Here is a 23,159-nt window from a genome sequence, read left to right as displayed (position 1 = left end):
AAATTGCCGAAAGCTGGGTTAGTAACATCCTCTCCAACCATCTGGAACGTTATCAACTTCTGGACGTTGACCAATTTAGTGTCCGGCCCACCCATGGAACCGAGACCGCCTTAATCACCGCTATGGACGAGCTTCAGAGGCATGCAGACAGAAGGCAGGCAGCATTTCTGATTCTGCTTGATATGTCTGCCGCCTTCGACACTGTGAACCACGACATTTTGCTGAAGCGGTTGTTTGAGGCGGGAATAAGAGGTTCGGCAGTACAGTGGTTCCATTCATTTCTGCAGGATAGGCAGCAGGCGGTGTCTATTCCCCCTTTTCAGTCGGCGTTTACTTTAGTCTCGCATGGGGTCCCCCAGGGCTCTGCAATTAGTCCTATTCTTTTTAATTTGTACCTAAGACCGTTGATCACGCTAATTAAAAGCTATAATATTAAAATTGTCAATTACGCCCTAGCACTGGCACCAAGATTCCTCGGCCTTTCCCTGATAACTTCTGGCCCCCTGAATCTGGGACCACAGTTCGTCCAGTAGCTACAATTCGCAACCTTGGGGTTATGCTGAATCATAAACTTAGTATGGAGACGCACATTCAAAAGACTACCGCTTCTTGCTTTGCCATTCTCCGTTCCCTAAGGAAGGTACTGCCTCTCCTCCCCATTCATGCACGTGCCCAAGTGGTAAGATGTACCATCCTTAGTCGATTAGACTATTGCAATGCCCTTTTGCTGGAATCCCCCAGGTTCTTGCTTGACAGACTCCAAAGAGTCCAATAAGCAGCTGCCAAATTGGCCCTGGGGCTTCCTAGAAGAGCAAATGGAGCGTCCTCACTGAGCAAACTCCACTGGCTGCCGGTGAGGCAGAGGGTACAATTCAAAGCCCTATGTATAGCGTTCAGGGCGCTTCATGCAATGGGCCTTGCCTCCCTCCAATCTAAATTTACTTGGTACACTCCAGCCAGGCAGCTTCACTCTTCTGAAGCCAAGCTGGCAGTGGTTCCCAGATTCAAAAAGATCAGATCCGAAGGCAGATCCTTCGACGTTTCAGCTGCCAAGCTTTGGAATACGCTTCCAGCTGAAATTAGGCACATTTCTGAATTTCTGCCTTTCAGGAAAAGGATTAAAACCTGGCTCATCCCTAAGACAACTGTCTGATAATCTCCCTTCCCCGATGCTCTCACTTTCCCCGCCCCTTCGGATTCAGTCAGCGCCAGGATGCCTGCTATGGTGACAGTGCGCTTAATAAATGCCTAAAATAAATAAATAAATACATAAAGTACACACACTGTGCGGTAGAAAGGATGCAAGAAAGGACGCAAGTGTGCAAATTAGCCACTGTCATTCATGGCTAGTAGTTACCAAGAAGGGTTAGTGAAGGGCGTGCACTTTGAATTTCAATTTCAAGAATAATAATTGATAACTCTAGCGAAGAAAGGCAGCAAGTGTGGAAACTTCTACAACAAAAAGGCTTAATCAAGGGTCTTGACTTTGAATCAGAATATTAAATTAAAGAATAATTGATAACCCTAGCCAAGAAAGGCAGCAAGTGTGCACATTTCGTACTGCCTTTGGATGGGGTAGTTCTCCCAACAAAAAAGCTTTATAAATGTGTAGTGACTGATGTTGAGGAGAGTGATGCTCCTTTTCTTTATTTCTAATGAGGTTGATAGAATATTTGATGTAAAAGAAAAGTTCATTGCAATAAATGCATAGAAATTTAAGTTTACCAAAATCAAGATCAATATGTGAGTATGGACTGTTTGCCGAAGATGCTGTTGCAGCAGTTGATGTGCTTGGTGCAGCAGCAAGTGGATTGTCCTGCAATATCTGTGTTGCAGCTCGAAGTTGTTGGGGTGCTAGTTTTTACATGTCGCACCATAGATGGTGTGCCAAAGGAGTATTTATTTGAATGGATCATCCCTTGAAAGAGTTGTTTGCTAAATTTTACAGATTAGTTTTGGAGTATTAACCTTCCTCTGGGGTAGAAGAAATGGGAAAAAGGTTCGATAAAGGATCTTGACGTTGAATCAGAATTTGAAATTGAGGAATAATTGATAATCCCAGCCAAGAAAGGAAGGAAGTGTGCGTCTACAGCAACAGAGTTCTGTGGAGTGTGTGATGATGTGTGGTCCAAGCAGCACGGATTGGTAGCAAAATCTTTAAAATCAAGTTTTCTAATAAATATTGGTCGTGCATTCACAGAAGTAAGTTGAAGTATATTTTCAAAAAGTATGATGTATTTTTTTCTAAATAAGTCATCTCATTCAGTATGGTCACATGGTGATGATTTGTGGTGCACTGAGTTAGTAATACTTTTGGCGCTGAGCTTGAACGTACCCTGTGATGATGTGTGGTCGGGGTGAGGTACAGTAATTGAAGTAATGTCTTTTGTTGATTGAATTCTGCATCAATGCCATTTAAAAGGGACAGTATGTCTCACTGTGACATAAAGTGTTTACTCTTCTTTGTGATGATTTATGGTGCACGTAAGTGTTTTCTAGGTTTCTCAATCTGTGGACAATATTGGTTGGACCAGTTGCATTTCTGCCTTTGGCATATATTATAATAGACAAAGGCAGTTTGAGGGAAAAGTGCCATCAATTCTCTAAAGGTGTCCTTCATAAGCATTTCGAGACCTACCCCAGTCAAAGTGCCTGGGTCATTGCCACCACAGTGCAGAATTATGAGGTCAGAGTGTTGGAGATGTAAAAAGGATTTTACCAATGGGATCAATTGGTGGCACTTTAATCCTCTCTGTACAATCCATTTAATGTATACATTTGGTAAACGTAGGTCTTTGTGAATTCTTTTTTAGTTCCAAAGCTGAATTCAAGTTGTGAACCCTTCTGTCCGCAGTGTAGATTGAAGGCAGTTGTTGACACAAAGATCGATGACAGCTATTTTGTCACTGTTTGCATAACCTGAGGACACAGTATAATTGTCTCTGCCTTAAGGAAAGCAAGGCTGAATACAATGCTGTCCTTAATGTAGAAGGAAAGCTGAATTCAAGTTGTGAACGCAGCTGTCTGCAGTGTAGATTGAAGGCAGTTGTTGACACAAAGATCGATGACAGCTATTTTGTCACTGTTTGCATAACCTGAGGACACAGTATAATTGTCTCTGCCTTAAGGAAAGCAAGGCTGAATACAATGCTGTCCTTAATGTAGAAGGAAAGCTGAATTCAAGTTGTGAACGCAGCTGTCTGCAGTGTAGATTGAAGGCAGTTGTTGACACAAAGATTGATGAAAGCTATTTTGTCACTGTTTGCATTACCTGAGGACACAGTATAATTTAGATTTTTCACAGCCTGCTGGGCAGAAAATCTGGATTTTATTAAGGACACGGAGGCTAATATTATGCAAATCTCCTTTATTACCACCGCTCAGTAGCAACAATAGAATGTAGAACATCAATGAACATTCTTAGTAGGAATAAAGTCCCTTAGAAACCATCTCTCATCCTTCTTTGTTTAGGAACTGCGAAGAAAGATCAACGTGAGATAAACTTGAGGATCCAAAAAACTTGAAGATCCAAAATCCACAGTTAAAATCCAGAATCATGTTATTCTGAAAGAAAAAGTAAACATCATAAATGGGAGGGTATAACAAAGAGGTGGGATAATATTAGCCTCCGTGTCCTTAATAAAATCCAGATTTTCTGCCCAGCAGGCTGTGAAAAATCTAAATTTTATGGCACGACACGGAGGCCATATTATGCAAGTTTAAAGTGCATTAAGGACATTATCAATTACATTAGGGATTGGTCTGAAATAACAAGACTTAAACATACTATCATTAGACCAATCTGCAGCTTTAAGGATATCTTGTAATCCACCCCCCATGCAGAATGCTTTTGATGCCGCAGCACCTCTGACAGAATGAGCACCAAAAATAGATACATCCACACCACTTTCGTGCATAACATTCTTTACCCATCTAGCTAAAGTTGGAGCAGAGACTCCTTTGTGAGGGGATCTAATTGAGATTAGAAGTTGGGATTCATTCGATCTTAAATACCTGGTTCTTTTTTCATATTCTTTTAAACATTTAACTACACAAAGTCTTTCATTTCCAAGAAAGAAGGGATAGAAGATAGAAGAAGATAGTGTCTTGGTTCTTTTTTTAAGATAAAAGCAAACCCCTTCGGGTTGAAAGGCTCTACTTGAAATATCCAAGGCTTTGACGTCTGAAGTTCTCCTAAAGGATATTAGACATAATAACATAGTAAGTTTGAAAGAAATTCGTTTAAGAGAAAGAGAAGAATTATCTCCCCAAGATGATAAAGTCCGAAGAACGAGAGTAACATCCCACAAGGAGGTGTATCTGGGACAAGGGGGATTTAAAACCCTCATGCTTCTCATAATCTTTTTAGTTAGAAGACTCTGTCCGACTGAGATCCCATTAATTAATGAATGACCTGCAGATATCGCAGACCTGTAAACGTTAACAGTTCTGTAAGACAAACCTGAGGTAAAAAGATCTGAAAGGTAATTAATGACATTGACTAGATCAGTTGAAATGGGATCATAACATCGTTGAATGCACCAGCGAACCCATTTGTTCCATGCCAGTCTATAAGCTTTTCTTGTGCCGGATGCCCATGACTCAGAAATGAGTCTGAAAGCATTTGACGAAAGCCCAGGGATTTTCCATTGTCTCCTGAAATCTTCCATGCCGTCAGAGTTAGAAGGCCCTGCTCTACAAGAGGGTGTATGTGACCCTCTGGATCTAGGAGAATTTCCTCGAAAGAGGGGATTAAAATTGGGAAATCCACGCTCATTTCCAAGATGGTTGGGAACCAAGCTTGGGACCTCCACAGTGGCGTTATGACAACCATGCACTGCTTGTATCGTCGAGCATGGAGAAGAAGGCGAGGTAGCATTGCAAAAGGAGGGAACGCATAAGGTGCTAGGTCCCTCCAATCTTGAAGAAAGGCATCCACTTTCAGAGCTTGAGGATCTGGTCTCCAACTGAAGAAATTCCTCAGGTGAGTATTCAGATGGTCCGCAAATAGGTCTGTTTTGAAGGGTCCCCATCTGGACTGGATGGCCAGGAATACATGTCTGTTCAGTCTCCAATTGCTGGAGTCTCTGAAATTCCTCGAGTACCAGTCGGCTACCTCGTTCTTCAACCCAGGAATGTGTTCTGCAACAACTGAAATACCTTTGCTCAAGCAGTAGTCCCACAGGCCCTTCGCTAGATCTGTTAGATCTTTGGAGTGTGGACCACCCAGTTTGCTGACGTAGCGAACTGAAGAGACGTTGTCCATCCGCAGAGTCACACAGCATTTCATTGAATCTTGAGTGAAACAACGAATTGCAAATGAACCTGCTAGTAATTCTAAGCAGTTGATATGCAGTTCTTTCTCCTGAGGGGTCCAACGTCCTCCCGTTGAGGAGTCTCCACATCTCGCTCCCCATCCTTCTAAACTCGCATCCGATTCTATTATCAGATCTGGTTCCTCCCCAAAAATAGCTTTCCCATTCCATGCCTCTACGTTCTTCAGCCACCAAAGAACTTCGACTCTCGACTCTTGGTCCAGAGAAATCGAGTGGGAGTAGGAGAGGTTGGATCTCAAAGATCTTGCTTTTAGTCTTTGGAGTGCCCGATAGTGTAACGGGCCTGGAAAGATTGCTTGAATCGTAGATGAAAGGAGGCCCAAAATTTTGGCCAGTGATCTCAAGGGGAAAACTTTGAGAGTCAATAGTTTCCGGAGTTCCTTCCTCACTTTCCTCACTTTGTCGGAGGGGAGACGTAGTTCCGTTTGTACGGTATCTACCAGGAAGCCCAAAAACTGTGTTTGTTGGGATGGAACTATGCATGATTTTTTCATATTGACAATGAAACCCAAGTGTTGTAAGAGGCGAATCGTGAGATCCGTATGAAGTAGGACGGTTTCCCTCGACTGAGCCATTAGGAGTATATCGTCGAGGTAAATGATCAGTCTCACTCCCCTTTCTCTTAGCCATGCGACAATGGGTCGGAGTACCTTGGTGAAACACCAGGGGGCGGAAGACAGGCCAAAGGGAAGGCTGCAAAATTGGTATAGATGGTTTTCCCAAGAGAATTGAAGGAATCTTTGATGGGGTTCCCAGATTGGTATGGTTAGATAAGCGTCCTTTAAATCTAGTCTCGTCAGCCAGTCCCCTTTTCTCAAGATGTCCCTTAAGAGGTGTATCCCTTCCATTTTGAAATGGTGGTAGACCACCCATTGGTTTAGTCCTTTTAAATTTATGACTGGTCTTTGTTCCTTGTTTTTCTTTTCTACAAGGAAAATATTGCTTAAGAAGCCTACGTGAGTAGTCTCTATAATGGCACCTTTGTTTAGAAGCTCTTGAACCTCCACAGACACCAGTGCCCTGTCTTTTGCGGAAAAGGTGATCTCTCGAGGGGGTATCGATTGGAAAGGGGTATCGATAAAGTCTATGTGGTAGCCCTTCACTGTGCTGAGAACCCAGGGGTCTTTGGTTATAAGCTTCCAGTTCCCAGCGAATTGTAGTAGTCTCCCCCCCACCTTTGGAGGGATATCTGAAAGGTCTAGAGAGGTCCTTACCTGCAGAGAAGGAGCGTTGTCTCCGTTCGCCTCGGAAGGGACGACCACGGGATCTTTGCCTCTGGGGGTAAAATTGATTGAAGCCACTCGAGTTGCTGTTGAATCTCCCGCCTCCGCGGGATAAGAAGGGTCTGGAATTGGAGTTTCCACGGCCGGGGAAACGACCCCGCATTCTCCCGGCCCGTGTAAAAACACGATCTTGAAACACCCTCTTAATGTCTTTTTGGGATTTTTGTATTGAGCTAAACGCTCCGACATACCTGGCCATATCTTTTATAAATTCCTCACCAAATAGGAAGCCTTGAGTGCTCTGACCACCGTCATTTTTTGCCAGTTCGATCAGTTTGGGATCGATTTTAAAAAGTACCCCTTTTCGTCTCTCTATGGACAAGGCTGTGTTTGCATTTCCAATAAGGCATATAGCCCTTTGGATCCATTCCCTCAGTTCCTTTGGGTCGACCTGACGATCCTCCAGATAGGCTGATTCAGCCATTTCAAAGATCTTGGTTATAGGGCCAACCGCGTCGAGGAGGCGGTCTTGACAGGACCTCAAGCCCTTGTCAATCCCCTTTCTTGGATCACGTGCAGTCTTAGATATAAAGGCCACTACCTTGGGATCAAGTTCAGGTGTTGTCGCTATCTTGTTAGGGAGTGAGGGTCTTGGACACTCAGAGCGAAGTCTAGCCCTGACTTCTTGGGGGATTTCCCTGCGTAGCCAGAAGGAGAGATAGTCCCCAACATGTTGGGAGGGTGTCCATTCTGGGGATAAGGGGTGTTTAATCATATTAGGGTCAAACATGGGGTTTCCAAATGGGTCCAATAGACCGATTTCCTTATCTGGGGCCTTGGATGCCCCTCCTGAGCTCCCCGTTCCCCTTTCTTGCGCCTCTTCATCGGTATTGAAGTCAGAGGAGTATGACAGGTCAATTTCTGGGTCCGAGCTAATATCACTAGTGATGTCAATAGGGGGCTCTGGGCCTTTTTCTTGCCCACTTGGGGTGCCCGAGGCACCATTTTTGTCACCGCCACGAGGGCGTGAGGGGGCGGAGGAAGGTTTGGTCTTTTTAGGATCCTGTCGTTCCTTACCTCCATGTGCCCGTTTCTTCGGAGCCTTGGTCGCTCCTGCTTGAAAATCGCTTGTAGAAGGGCGCGGGGATACTAGTGATTCAAATCTTTTGGTGATAGTGTCATCAATGGATCCTAGTACTTTCTGGAAGGCCTTGCTAACTAACTCTTCCAGGTGTCCCTCAATGTCAGATTGGGGTTCAGACATTTTAAGGTTTGTCAGTTAATTATAGGAAGGTAGTCTTGGGAAGCACTCAATTGTGACTCCTGATAGTGTCACAGCAGGCACTAATCTCGATCTTACTTTTTTTTTTTTTTTTTAAATAAATGGCAAAACGAACGCTTTAGGGTATCAAGGAATAAGCGAAATGGGGAGTCGCTATAAAATGCCACCGGTTCACGCTATTCCCGAGCAGAGATGAGCCAACTGTCATCTCGCTCGAGGAATCAGTGTGATCCCAGTCGCGCAAAATGGCTGTGCAATGTTGAGTCAATGGGGGCTTCCCAATTGCTCAAAATGGCCGACGCGCACGTTGTGAGCGTGCGTCGGTCGTTGCCAAGGCGGTACCTCTAGTACCTCTAGCCTGGCCCTCCTATGACGTTATTGTAGGCGCCGAGGGGGTCGGGGAAGTTTGTGGAGCCGGGAGCCGATCACGGAGGCTCCGTAAGGCGAAGTCAAGCAGAAAGGTGACGTTTATGCGCTCCGGTTGCGGGGCGTGTTGTCATTTAAATAATGCTGCTCGCGTGATAAGGTGGAAAAAGATAAAGTGGGTACACCGGTCCAAAATAGAACCGGAGGTTAAGGGTGACAATAAGAGAGGCGGTAGGGTCGTAAGGGTGACCACGATCAGAAAGCAAGAGCTTTGGAGGTAAAAGAGAGTGAAAAAAGGGTCAAATCATTAATAAATGTTGACACCTAGTGATAATAAGACATAATCAAGCATATATTCAAGTTATCATGTCAAACATACCAAGCATTCACCAAAGTAAAGTCACATATACAAGTATCATAATCAAGTATATATAAGCTAGCTGTAGAGATACTTATCTTTCTGAGCAGCAGCAACAAAGAAGGATGAGAGATGGTTTCTAAGGGACTTTATTCCTACTAAGAATGTTCATTGATGTTCTACATTCTATTGTTGCTACTGAGCGGTGGTAATAAAGGAGATTTGCATAATATGGCCTCCGTGTCGTGCCATAAAATTGTCTCTGCCTTAAGAAAAGCAAGACTGAATACAATGCTGACCTTAATGTAGAAGGACAGCTGAATTCAAGTTGTGAACGCAGCTGTCCGCAGTGTACATTGGAGGCAGTTGTTGACACAAAGATGGATGAATGCTATTTAGTCACAGATAACAGAATCTAAGGACACAGTATAATTGTCTCTGCCTTAAGGAGAGCAAGGCTGAATACAATGCTGTCCTTAATGTACAAGGAAAGCTGAATTCAAGTTGTGAATCCAGCTGTCTGCAGTGTAGATTGAAAGCAGTTGTTGAGACAAAGATCGAAGAATGCTATTTAGTCACTGATAACACAATCTGAGGACACAGTACAATTGTGTCTGCCTAAAGTAAAGCAAGGCTGGATTCAATGCTGTTCTTAATGTAGAAGGAAAGCTGAATTTAAGTTGTGAACGCAGCTCGTGTAGATTGAAGGCAGTTGTTGACACAAAGATCGATGAATGCTACATTGTGACAGTTAACCGAATCTGAGGACACAGTACAATTGTCTCTGCCTTAAGAAAAGCAAGGCTGAATACAATGCTGTCCTCAATGTAGAAGGAAAGCTGAATTCAAGTTGTGAACCCAGCTGTCCGCAGTGTTGATTGAAGGCAGTTGTTGAGACAAAGATCGAAGAATGCTATTCAGTCACTGATAACACAATCTGAGGACACAGTACAATTGTGTCAGCCTTAAGTAAAGCAAGGCTGGATTCAATGCTTTCCTTAATGTAGAAGGAAAGCTGAAATCAAGTTGTGAACCCAGCTGTCTGCAGTGTAGATTGAAGGCAGTTGTTGACACAAAGGTCGATGAAATCTATTTTTGTCACTGTTTGCATAACTTGAGGACACAGTATAATTGTCTCTGCCTTATGGAAAGCAAGGCTGAATACAATGCTGTCGTTAATGTAGAAGGAAAGCTGAATTGAAGTTCTGAATCCGGCTGTCCGCAGTCTACATTTAATGATGGACTGTATCCTCTGTAATCACGATTGAAATTAAAGATAGAACATGTATGGACTGCATTGTCAAAATATGTATGTTTCAGGGACATAATAGTTCAAATTGTGACCTGTGTTGTTTGTAGTGTAGACTGCCATTCAGTGTTCTTTTGGACTTGCAAGATAAATTTTGTTATTGTACTAAACCTATAACAGATATAAAACAAACAAGTTCATGAAATTCAAAAATAATTGATAACCCTAGCCAAGTAAGGCAGCAAGTGTGCACATTTTTAACTGCGTTCGGCCGGGGTAGTAGCTACATCAAAAAGGCTCGATAAAGGGCCTTGAGTTTGAATCAGAATGTGACATTGAAGAATAGTTGAATACCACAGTGAAGAAAGGCAGCAAGTAGGTTTGTGTATGTGTGGATGAAGTGTTGATTGAGTAGAAAAAGAATTAGGTGAAAAATAAGAAAGGCTAAAGACGTGCAAGCTACCCATTTCCTTGTAAGGGAAGTGGGTGTTTGGTTTTCCAGTCCATTACACAGACAGGGCGTCGGATTCCGCAGTGGGAGCGTGAGAAATGGGTACCACATATAAGGAGGCAAGCTAGTGCACAAAGTACAAACACTGTGCGGTAAAAGGACGCAAGTGTTCAAATTAGCCACTGCCATTCATGGGTAGTATTTACCAAGAAGGGTTAATGAAGGGCGTGCACTTTGAATTTGAATTTCAAGAAGAATAATTGATAACTCTAGCGAAGAAAGGCAGCAAGTGTGTAAACATCTACAACAAAAAGGCTTAATAGAGGGTCTTGACTTTGAATCAGAATATGAAATTAAAGAATAATTGATAACCCTAGCCAAGAACGTCAGCTAGTGTGCACATTTTGTACTGCCTTTGGATGGGGTAGTTCTCCCACCAAAAAAGCTTCCTAAATGTGTAGTGACTGATGTTGAGGAGAGTGATGCTCCTTTTTTTTATTTTCAATGAGGTTGATAGACTATTTGATGTAACAGAAAAGTTCATTGCAATAAATGCATAGAAATTTAAGTTTACCAAAATCAAGATCAATATGTGAGTATGGACTGTTTGCCGAAGATGCTGTTGCAGCAGTTGATGTGCTTGGTGCAGCAGCAAGTGGATTGTCCTGTGATTAAGCAAGGTACAGAACAATATTTTGTTCAAACTTGCGAAGTTAATCTCTCATAACTATAACAGAATTAACAAGCATGTGGTGAAAATACTAATCAACATAGTATAAGGTTTTTGCATCAAATACACATGCGTTAACAAATGTGCTTTAATGTCGCAAACGCGAAGAAGAAATAATAAACTAACCTTGTCTATTGTCTTTGTCAGTATTAAATGCGGCTGTTTAACTAATGGCATGGGCTTATTTTGTGTGCTTATGTTATGTCTTTTCTGTGACAAAAAAGCATAAAAGAGTTCCTGCAATCCTAAGGAATGGTAAATAAAATGCTGCCTATTTGTGCTTCAGCTAGGTAACATAATTAGTAAAGGGGGTGGGTAACAGAATGGGTTTCAATTATTTTATTAATTGATGTTTTGTGTTTGTTTAATAATAGTTTCCAAGTGAGGCCTAGAGGTGGTTCTGAAAAATGGTTGCAAAAGCTAAGCTTGTCCAGAGTGGAGCCCTGCACATAATTTTGTAGATAATATGTGAATAGATTTAATTAATCAGGCCACCTGATTCAGACACTCAAAAATTGTCTCATTGGTGTTATGGGCCGTTATTAGTGATTCATGATTAATGGTGAGTATTGAGGTGATAGGTAGCGTTATTGAGACCGTTTTTCAATAGGAGCGCTGGATCAATTCGTTGGTAGCAGAGTTACGGTTACTATGGTAACAGACATGCTACATGGTAATTACATAGGATCGATGTTTAACATATGTTGAGTTTGTTCAGTTGTTATATGTAGTTGAAAGGTATTTTCCAGCAGTGTGAAAATTCCTAGTTGTGCCGGCAAGAGAAGTGTCACAGGTGAAGTTACACAGTGCATTTGTTCTGTTTCAAAATAATGGTAACGCCGTATATCACTAGTGTTGTGGACGTACAGCACAAGTTTAGGAATTTTAGATGTGTAAGGTAGAATGTATAGTGAGGATTGTCTATGAAATCGTAGCTTTCGAGTATAGGAACTTGGAGCCTGTTTCCAAACTCTCTGTGAAAAGAGTAGTAGAATGTATCCAAGCTTGAGTGAAGGGTAAGGAAGCGTTGTCTATCTTACTGACGGGTGAGAATTTCTTTGGGTGGGTTAGAGTCCTACTAAAGATTTTATATATGCATGGTTAGGGATTTTCCGTATGGATGTGCGTAAATGGATTTGTAATATACAATCAAGTTAAACTCCGAATTGTCTATGTCCATTTGGAGAGAGACAAGTTCGTTATTACCTGCTAGAAGAGTAGAGTAACCTTACTTTATTGACGAATTTAAAATATTCTGTGAAAATAGCGTAGTCTATTTCACGCAAAAAGAATACTTGAATGATTGGAAAGCTATCACTTTATTTAGCGAAACAGACAAATGGTTTGTTTATTTGTGGAGTTACTAACTGTATTCAGTTGAAGGATTTGTAAATATGGCGCTTTGAAATTTTTTTGTAAAGGAGGTGTCAGTTTAAGGAGCGGAGCAAGAGGCAGAGAAGCTGCAGCAGCAGCATACGTCACTAGAGTCGCGCTGTGATTGGCTAACATACGTCACAGTGTTCGCGCATCGATTGGTTCACGTGACTAAGGCAAGCTTGCAGCTGATTGGCTTATCCTCAAAAGCAGTAATTCTATTGGTTGAGCAGAATACTGATGTAGCTTAACCTGATTGGCCTGTTGGTGAGTTTCGCGCACGGATTGGTTGGTGTTGCGGAATAGCAACTTCCTTGTTACGATCTTTACTGAAGTAAGGGAAATTGTTTAAAAACATGGATTATTATTTCAAGAAAGAGAAAAAGAAGCTTTCATGGTTTCAGAAATTGAAAAATAAACTTAAACCTGACAAGAAAATTGCAACGCGAGGTGGAAGATTAATTCATAAGTACAAAACACCTGCAGCGTATATGTAAGGTGAATATGGTTATCATACTTGTCTTTGGATTGAGAATTGGATGAAATATACCGAAAATGATGGTGTATTAGCATGGCCGGAAGATGGATCTTTTAACATGTCAGTTTTGAAAAACTTAAGAGAGAAAATGATGAAACTTGTACCAAAGCCTAGACCTACTCAATTTGAAGCACTAGTTGAATGGGAGGATGACATGTTTTAATTACACCGAGAAATTAGAGGAATATCAAGGGGAGCAGGACTAGCTCTAAATAGAGAAACACATCAGGATAGAATGCGTTGATGGAGAAGTGTAGACATGTGTGATGGTTTGTACCCAGTGAGATTAATTAGTGAGGTAACTGGACAAAAGTGTACCCAAAAGAAAAATAACATTATTGAAGAAAATGAGTTAGAAGATGCAGTATTAGAAGAAATTTATACCAGAAAACCGCCACCTTATCAACCCGTTTGTTCATGGACTTCTCCTAGTGCTCCTCCAAGAGAAATTATTGATGAGTCGTCTCCTAAAACGAATTTGAATAATGGAAAAACACCTGAGTAGAAACAAGATGTAGTTCAAATATATCAGGAGAAAATAGAAATTATGCTGAAACCCCAGTCCATAGAATTGAAACACCAGTACATGAAACCCCAGTTCAGAGAAATGTAACCCTAAATAGAAAAAGAATAGAAAGGTATGAGGAATTACCGAGTACCTCAGAAAATATTCATTCTACGAATGAATTAATACAGCAGTTAACTAAAAACATGGAAGCAGTGACAGTACCAGTAACGATTGGGCCTGTTCTTCCAGTATTTGATCAAAAAGAAATTAGACATTCAGCTTTGACTGTTCCACTAAATTCAGAAATACAGAAAGTGACTGAAAAATTTTATTCAGATTTGTCTGAAATACATCGAGAGAAAATAATGATGCCTGATTTAACTTTTAATCAAAGTTTGATAAGTAAAACTCCATCTAGGGCAGAATCTGACTCTGGAACGCCGGAAAAGAGTCCGTATAAAATAGATTTAACACAAACTCCAGAATGTAAATTACTTGATGTTGCAAAATTGAAAGCAGATATTGAGGAATTAATAATTGGAACAATTGGAACTGACAGTTTGAAGTTATATCAGGATGATGAGTTATTGTTTATTTGCAAAAGCATAACTTGGAAAACTAAAAACAAATATGATCAATTAGAGGAAATGGCTGCTGAATTAGAAGTAGATTTGAGTAAGCAAAAGAATATGCAGACACATTACATAGTGGATTTCTCTGAAAAAGATATTGAGAATATGAATACCACTGGAAGAATCATTCATATAAAAGACTTAATTGTGGTTTTGAGAAAATGGGGTGATTTAGCTAAATGGAGGGTAAAATGGACAACAAAAAGAGATGAAGACAGAACAAGCTTAGCTTTTCCTGTCAGAGAAAAGGAAAAGGAATTGGAAGTGGTAAATGAATTACCAATGAGAGAAATACCAGGAGGTGGGTATGTGCATGTCCCATGGACAAGGCAGCACATTTTAATGTTCACAAATGATTTTCCTCGATTAAGAGAAAAACCTGTAGAAAGGTATCGACATGTAGACAGATTTGTGAAAGTTTCAAACATTTAATGGATTGATCTTGATGGATTCTTTGACATAGTTGTCCCATCAGATCTTTGGGCAGAATGTAAAATTACTATAAATTGGCCTAAAGAAGAATACCCTCGACATTTGGTGACAGGTGCTCCTTCACCAGAGGTAATGAGAAAGTACGAACAGGTAATTACATTCTTGAAAAACAAGATTCCCCCAAAAGAAATAGATTGGGTTAAAATAGATAGAACAACCCAAGAGCCAAAGGAATCAGTACATTCATTCTATGAGAGACTACTGCTGGTATTCAAACAATACAGTGGTTATGAGAATTTAAGTGAAAAGGATATGAGCCATTTCATATATAGGTTTGTATATGGCTTGAGACCTGAAATTGGTGAAATGATAAGAACTGGAATAGTTGGTTGGCAATCAAACACAGTAGATGCGATTTTGAGAAAGGCAAAATACTGCAGTGATGAAATAGATGCTAAACAAAAGAAGTTAACAGAAAAAAGCTATGTGGGCACAGGTAAAAGTGGCTGAACAACAATTGGCAAATTTGGGAAATAAAAATGTTGATCAGAATCAAGGAAAATTTAAGGGTAATTATAATAAGCCAAAATTGATGGGAAATATAGAAGAGTTAGAACAGAAACTCCCATGTTTTAATTGTGGCGAAATTGGACACTGGAAGCGTGAGTGTAAGAATCCGCCCAGAAATTTTAAAAAATGCATCATTAAATCCACAGATGCAGAATGAGATAAATCTGCAGCAACAGCTACAGCGACAGGTAGTGAATCAGCAAAGTCAGATACCACAACCGCCACTTCCAAACTGTGTAAATGTGCAGAGATACAGTGCAGAAACAGGATTCAGCAGAGGTGAACAGGTAAACAGACCGCCAAGAGTAAATGTGTCGAATGTGTCACAACAATATTGGTTGAAAGAAGATGGTGGGAGTGAATCTGATGATTACTTCTGACGGTGCCTGAGAGAGGAGGAAGAGTGTGTGCTTGGAGCCACTCTTGAGGTAGATTAGTCTGGTCCATTTGTAAATGGTACTACCCGTTCTACTGTTAGATCAGTGGAAATAGAAAACCTACCTCTCTGGTGAAAATATCCAAGTAGTTGGTGTAGCTAATCAGCAAATTAAAACAGATCTAACTGAACCAGTTGAAGTTGAAATAGGTAAATTTAAAGACATGCATAAATGTATAGTTTGTAATAGCAGTCCTGTTAATCTTTTAGGTAGGGATATTCTTTGTAAGATGAATTGTAAAATATATTGCTCACCGGATGGTATTGAGCTACAAATTCCAGAAGAAGATGGGCTTTACAGATTAACAATGTCAATGGTTGAGGCAGCAGAAAGTAAATTATTTCCTGGATTTGATAAGAATAATCTACCTGAAGAATTGAAAAACACAGTGAATGTTAAAATTTGGGATTTCACTGGAGATGAAATGGGTTTGATGAAAAATGTAGACCCAGTAAAAATATCAGTAAAACAAGGAGCAGATTATCCAAATATTCCACAGTATAAAATGAAAGCAGAAGTGATTGAAGGAGTAATTCCTTTGATAGATAAATTCATAAAACAAGGTGTTCTAAAAGAAATTGAGAGCAGCCCAAGTAATTCACCGATTATGGGAATTAAAAAGCCAAACGGTACTTTCAGGATTGTTCAATACCTGAGAAAAGTTAACAAAATTGTTGTTCCATGTTGCTCAATTGTACCAAACCCAGCAGTAATTTTATATCAGATTCCGCATGATGCAGAATGGTACACGGTTATTGATTTATGTAATGCATTCTTTACTGTTCCATTGCATCCAGAAAGCCAACAAATTTTTGAGGTCAGGTTCAAAGAGCGTATCTTAGCATGGTGTCGTATCCCTCAGGGGTATACCGAGAGTCCATCCATTTTTAATTAGTTGCTAAAGAAATCCTTGAAGAATCTAGATTTACCTGGAAAATCTACGTTAGTGCAGTATATTGATGATCTCCTTGTGGCTGCAAAAACAAGAGATAATTGTGTAACAGATACCATTACTCTTTTAAATCATCTGGCAGATGAGGGACAAAGTATCACCTGCAAAATTACAGTTTTGTAAACAAGAAGTAAAATATCTTGGTCACAGAATTGCAAAAGGAGTCAGACAAGTGACAACAGAAAGAATAAAAACGATTCAAGCAATGCAACCTCCAAAAACACAGAGACTGGTTAGAATGTTTCTGGGAATGGTTGGTTATTGTCGCCAATGGATTAGTGGATTTTCAGTAATTACAAAGCCACTGCAGAGACTGACAAAAGCAGACATAAAAGACCCAATTAGCCTAACAGATACTGAGTTACAAGCTTTTGAACAGCTAAAAAGAAGTTTGTGTGAAGCTCCAGCATTGGGAATGCCTGACTATGAAAAAGAGTTTGAGCTGTATTGCAGTGAAAGAGAGGGATGTGTATTATCAGTTCTGATTCAGAGACATGGAAAACTGAGAAAGCCAAAAGCATATTTCTCAGCTGTTCTTGACCCAGTTGCAAAAGCATTACCAGGTTGCTTAAAGGCAGTAGCTGCAACCAGTGTAAGTTTGGAACAAAGTGAAGGAATAATAATGGGATTTCCTGTAAAAGTATATGTACCACACTCAGTTGATATTCTCCTCACAAGAATCAGAACACAACATTTGACAAACAGTAGGCTAACAAAATATGAAAAGGTTATCCTTGGTTCGGATAATGTCTCAATTGCGAGATGTGTGAATTTAAATCCTTCTACATTATTACCTGACACTTATGAAACAGAAATCAGAGATGAGGCTGTTGATCATGAATGCCTGGATGTATTAGAATATTGCACTAAACCCAGACAGGACTTAAAAGATGTCCCGTTAGCTGAATCAGATTATGTTTATTTTGTTGATGGTTCATGCTTGAGAACAGGTGAAGGTGTTCTGAATGCAGCATATTCGGTTTGTACAGTTGCAGATGTGATTGAAGCCTCTTGTCTCAAAGGAATTCGTTCAGCTCAAGTAGCAGAATTGATTGCTTTGGTTCGTGCATGTGAATTGGGTAAAGAGCACAAAATAACTGTAGTGACTGATAGTCAGTATGGTTATGGCGTAGTCCATGACTATGGCCAGCTCTGGTCTCAAAGAGGTTATTTAACTTCTGCAGGATCACCAATCAGAAATGCACAGTTAATTAAGAGATTGATCGATGGAATTCAGTTGCCAGAAAAGATTGCATTTGTAAAGTGTACAGCACACAAAAAAGGAGAGGATTACATAACAAAAGGAAATTCATATGCTGATGAAGTGGCAAAATTCTGTGCGAAAAATAATGTGTCAATTAATCGGGGAAAAGCAAATGAACATGTTTTGAACTCACTTATGCTAACATCTGTAGTTGAGACTTGGCAGGGAGTAAAACAGTTACAAGATGAGACAGATGATGAAGAGAAAAACACATGGCTAAAAGCAGGCTGCAGACAGAGAGAAGAAGATGAGGTTTGGGTTTACAAGGATGACAGAGTAGTAATGCCAGACAGCATGATTTCTGACATGGCACACATGTATCATGGTCCAGGACATATTGGCAGAGACTCAATGATCAGATTATTTAGGCAAACATGGTACAATCCAAAATTCAGGATAATTGCAGAATCCCTTTGTCAGAGGTGCCTTACCTGCCAACAGATTAACCCAAACAGAAAAACTGTTGTGAGCATGGGAACCATAGGACGGGAGGGTGGTCCTTTTACCAGATTATAGCTTGACTTCATTGACATGCCACCTCATAACAAACTCAGATATGTTTTGGTGATAGTCTGTTTGTTTTCAAGATGGGTGGAAGCATTTCCAACACGTCGCAATGATTCAATTACTGTGGCAAAATTACTTTTGAGAGAAATCATACCAAGGTATGGATTTCCTGTGACGGTCGAGACAGATCGTGGCACACATTTTGAAAACAGATTCCTACAATTGGTTTGTGAAGCTCTAGACATAAAACAGAAGCTGCACTGTGCTTACAGACCAGAAGCATCAGGTGTTGTTGAGCAAGTGAATGGTACAATAAAAAATAGAATAGCTAAAATGTGTTTAGCAACAGGAATGAAGTGGACAGACGCACTTCCACTTGTATTGATGTCTTTGAGAAGTATTCCAGATAGAAAAACAGGTTTGAGCCCTCATGAAATTTTAATGGGCAGGGTCATGAGGCAAGCATTTGTTCCAGTTGATAAATTGTTGACCATTAATGATAGCATCATAATGGATTACTGTAAAAATCTATCTGATGTGGTGACTTCTGTGTTCCATCAGGTGGGAACTGAAGTAATTACAAAAGAGAAGGAACAAGCTCATGATCTGTTACCTGGAGACTGGGGGAGGACAAAAGTTCACCGAAGAAGAAACTGCCTAGTACCAAGGTGGCAGAAGGCAAGACAGGTGATATTAGTCACAACAAATGCAGTTAAGTGGAGGGGATTGAAGAGATGGATTCAAGCTAGCCATACCATACGAGTCCCAACACCTGAGAATCCTAACGAAGGTGATACAACTGCTGATTCAGATTCAGAAGAAGAACCTGAAAGAAATCAAAATCCAGATCCTGAAGATCGACAAGAAAGTCGACATCTGGAAGATTCAAATGCGAATGAGGCATTGAATGAAGAGATTGTGATACAAGATTCTGAAGAAAATGAAAATGATGAAGATCTGCTAGATCAAGTAGCAGAAAAAGAAGCTGAAGAAGTAGAGATTCAAGATCAAGATCAGGAGAGTATTGAAAAGCAGATTGGAAGCTCTGAAAGCAGGAACGAAAATTCTGAAACTGGGAAGCTGGAAGTAATTAAAGAAGAAGAAGAAGAAATTCCGAGTACCAGCTATAAGGATGATGTTCCTAACAGAGTGAAACTGCAGAGGAAAGACGTTCCTGAATCTGAAAAAGAATCTGACAAAGTAAAACTGATTATCAATGAATCAGCTGATAACACAGAAAGCGAAACGGATGAAAGTGGAGATGAATCGAAGGTGAAAAGATCAAGAAAAAGAGCTTGGAGAGTGGAACAAAATTCAGCGGAACCAAAAAAGAAGTTATCAAGAAAGGGAGATAATTGGCCAGATGAAAACAAAGGCCTAAAGTTTAATTTAGCAAAAGAGCAGGTTAACGAGTTTTCAAGTCAAAAAGTAGAAGTCTCAAATAAGAAAGTTCAAGCAAGCAAAAGAATAGAAGTGATAAACAGCAGAGCAAAAAGAGTAATAAAGCCAAATCAGAAGTACAAATCGCCTGAGTGGACTTACATCATCATACCACCGATGGTAGGAGTAAATAGTAGTCAAAGTAATTTTGATGATGCAAGTGATAATGATTGATTTCATTTATTAGGTGACACAAGTTGAAGAAATTGTGTTAGGAGACACAAGGTCGAAGAAATTGTGTTAGCTGGAAAATACACTGATGTATGACATAAAGTCGAAGAAAAGCTGTGAGAGAATAAAATTATTTGTTAAAAAAAAATAGGGGTGTATATTTAGTAATTTTTAATTTTTAATTTTTCTTTTAATTTTATTTTTTAGGGCTCTTGTTTGTTCTTGTTTGTTAGTAAAGATGCCTTCCTATAATAATAATTCTAGATGCTCAATATTCAGAAGATGTTGCAAATTGTCTTCAATATGTGTAATCTTGTTAATTTTAGTCTAGTTAATTCTAGCTGTCATTTTTCCTTTTGGAATTGATAAAGAAATGTATAAAACTAATATGACTAGTAAAGTTGTGGTTGATCTTGTTAAAGCTGAAAAATCTGATAAAATCATTGTACACCGTCCAGAAATTCATCAAGATAGATCTGTAGGAGATTTTTCTAGTAATACATTTTCTAGACTTTTATCTGAATATGTTAAGGTGATTGATGCAAAAGATTGCTACATCTGTGTAAAATTACCTACTTCTGTAACTGAAGGTGTGACTTACAATACGCTTCCTCTTACTTTGGCATTACTTGTAGTGTAATAGCTAGCTTGTTTTATCAAACTGGTCGTTTGGAATATTATTATTCTGATATTGATGATATTTTTGCAAATTTAAAAGTTGTAGATAGCTTGAATAAATTGAAATATGCTAAACAGATGAGGGAATTTTTCCTAGTAACTAATGAACTCACTTATGAGTATGCTTTTAGAAATAATTTAACATGTAAACTGAGAGCAGAAGAAAAGTCGTTCTTAAATTTGGTGGAAGAGAGAAGGGCAATTTACAAGCGAATGAGATATTGAAACATACTAAGTGTAAATTTTTGCAAATGGAAGATGAAAAACTCAATGGTAGAATTGAGAATGTTGCAATTAACATAGATACACCTGTTAGTGGAAAATTCTGTATTAGAAGAGATAATACATTGTTTGACAATTATTTTGTTGGTGCAAGTCAATGTGAAGACACTTATCGTATAACAGAGGGTTGGGGATTTAAAGGGGGCAAAGATCCAATTTTTCCTGGAATATATTTTGTGTGTGGGAACAAAGCTTATTATAATCTCCCAGACCACTGGTATGGGACTTGTTATGTTGGTTTAGTTTTTCCCCAAATTTTTCATGTAGATAGAAATGCAAAAGGTTCATTTGAAATTAACAATCACCTGAACAGATTTAGAAGGGAAAGTTTTTCAGAAATATTGGGAGACATATTTGGTGCAGTAATACCTATGGTGGGTATAACTCTGAATGCAGTTAAGATCAGAAAAATGTCTACAATCGTTGATAGATTGTCAACTGATACTGCAAATGGTTTTCAATTAGTGAATACAGAGCTTATTGCCATGAGGACTATGGTAATGCAGAATCGTCTTGCTTTAGACATTTTGCTAGCAAAAGAAGGTGGAGTCTGTGGAATTCTGCATGTCCAGCATTGCTGTACTTATATCCCAGACAAGAGTCAGAATATAGAAATGTACATTAGGACCATAACAGAATTACATAATGATGTTGAATCTTTAGAAGATGATAGTTTTTCAGAACGCTTAAGTAAAAGATTTGCAGCAATTAGACACTGGTTTCAAGAGATTGGTAGTTCAATTATAGGTAAAATAGTTTTTCCTTTAATAGTTATAGCTATAGTTATACTTTTGTTAAAAATGTGTTGCATGATTCACAAGAGAAGAAAACATGTAATGGAAAAGAAAAGAATTTACAAACTGAGAAAGTAGATAGAAAAAGAAATAGAACTAGAAGAGTTTCAAAGAACTCAATATGAAAGTGGCAGAAAAGTAAATGAATCTAAACGTTAGAAATACTAATATTAAGAAAGTCCAAAACATGTTCAAGGGTTGAAAATTCATAAATTTTTGGGTATAGTTTGGTGATTTTAAAATCACCAGATGAGGGAGTTGATGAAGCAAGGTACAGAACAATATTTTGTTCAAACTTGCGAAGTTAATCTCTCATAATTATAACAGAATTAACAAGCATGTGGTGAAAATACTAATCAACATAGTATAAGGTTTTTGCATCAAATACACGTGGGTTAACTAATGTGCTTTAATGTCGCAAACGCGAAGAAGAAATAATAAACTAACCTTGTCTATTGTCTTTGTCAGTATTAAATGCGGCTGTTTAACTAATGGCATGTGCTTATTTTGTGTGCTTATGTTATGTCTTTTCTGTGACAAAGACGCATAAAAGAGTTCCTGCAATCCTAAGGAATGGTAGATAAAATGCTGCCTATTTGTGCTTCAGCTAGGTAACATAATTAACGGGATTAATTAGTAAAGGGGGTGGGTAACAGAATGGGTTTCAATTCTTTTATTAATTGATATTTTGTGTTTGTTTAATAATAGTTTCCAAGTGAGGCCTAGAGGCGGTTCTGGAAAATGGTTGCAGACGCTAAGCTTGTCCAGAGTGGAGCCCTGCACATGCGCAGCTGTGAAGATTTTTACTGCATCGACATTAATAATTGAAAAAGCAGTTCTCCGGCTGTGATGAACGTGCATTCGAAGAAAGGCTCAAGGACAGGAACTTGTTATGTCTGCCAAGGCTAGGAAACAAAAGTTATAACTCATGGAAGAAAGTATCTTTTCTGAGGAAGTCGAAAGATGTTGTAATGAGAGACAATAGGGCTTATGTATAAGCCCGGGCCTGGTCAAGTAACGGACGTGAATAAACATTTTATCGGGGACTGACATGGCTCAGCCAATGAGAGGATCGGATTTTTACGAAAGAATGCAAAAGTTGTTAGTTTAGCTAGAAAGAAAGGTATAAAACCTGACCTTTGGAGTGGAGGAAAAACTCTTGCTGCTTGCCATTCCTGATTGACGTGAGATGCTGTCGGACTTTTGGTGCACGTAAGGACAGCAGACTTTAAATGATTTTTTCTTTCTAAGTGGAGTGAGCATCAGACATGGAAATAGATTTAGGGAATAATAAATCATGATTTTGAGCTCACTTTAAAAATGTCAGTTTAATAATTCATTTCCTCACTAAAATACTGCTTTCTTGATTGCTTAATAAATAAAGATTTTAAAATGCTAATGCCTTTTCCTTATAAAAATAAAGATAATAAAAATTAGACTTGAAATGACAAGCTGGTCTTGTTTATTCATGATCTAGTTACCATCAGTTGATTAAATCGCCTTAGTGGCTTGATTAAAGATATGTGATGTTAAAAATCACGGTGAAAATAGATAAAACTGCAGTTGTATATAATTTTGTAGATAA

Source organism: Lissotriton helveticus, chromosome 5_1 (assembly GCF_964261635.1).
Source record: "Lissotriton helveticus chromosome 5_1, aLisHel1.1, whole genome shotgun sequence".
NCBI lineage: Eukaryota > Metazoa > Chordata > Amphibia > Caudata > Salamandridae > Lissotriton > Lissotriton helveticus.
Note: the sequence above shows the minus strand (reverse complement) of the source record.